The following is a 244-nucleotide window of genomic DNA, read 5'->3' as shown; positions in this document are numbered from 1 at the left end:
TCTCACTGACTCGCCACGCTCCACAGAAGAAAAAAAAATAAAACATAAAATATCTAGAAAGAACATGAGTTCCCCCCTAAAAAACACACATAAAAAAATCATAGAAAACGGGATAGGAAATCGCACAACTGTTGTAGAGAGAATCCAACAGGTAACAACGGAATAGCAACAGGTTCCACAGAGAAGTTTTAAGGAGTGCGTTTTAACGGAAGAGAAACCTGTTACGTTCCCATGACGATCAGTG

General features: G+C 39.3%; 1 protein-coding gene across 1 annotated transcript in view; it reads left to right on the top strand.

The window, feature by feature from the left end:
* Nucleotides 1–244, top strand: part of LOC119590465 (scavenger receptor class B member 1-like) — a 16236-nt gene that overhangs the window by 14565 nt on the left and 1427 nt on the right. The window lies entirely within an intron of this gene.

Source organism: Penaeus monodon, chromosome 27 (genome assembly GCF_015228065.2).
Source record: "Penaeus monodon isolate SGIC_2016 chromosome 27, NSTDA_Pmon_1, whole genome shotgun sequence".
In the NCBI taxonomy this organism is placed as follows: Eukaryota; Metazoa; Arthropoda; class Malacostraca; order Decapoda; family Penaeidae; genus Penaeus; species Penaeus monodon.
Note: the sequence above shows the minus strand (reverse complement) of the source record. Positions and strands in the feature narration are given on the sequence as shown.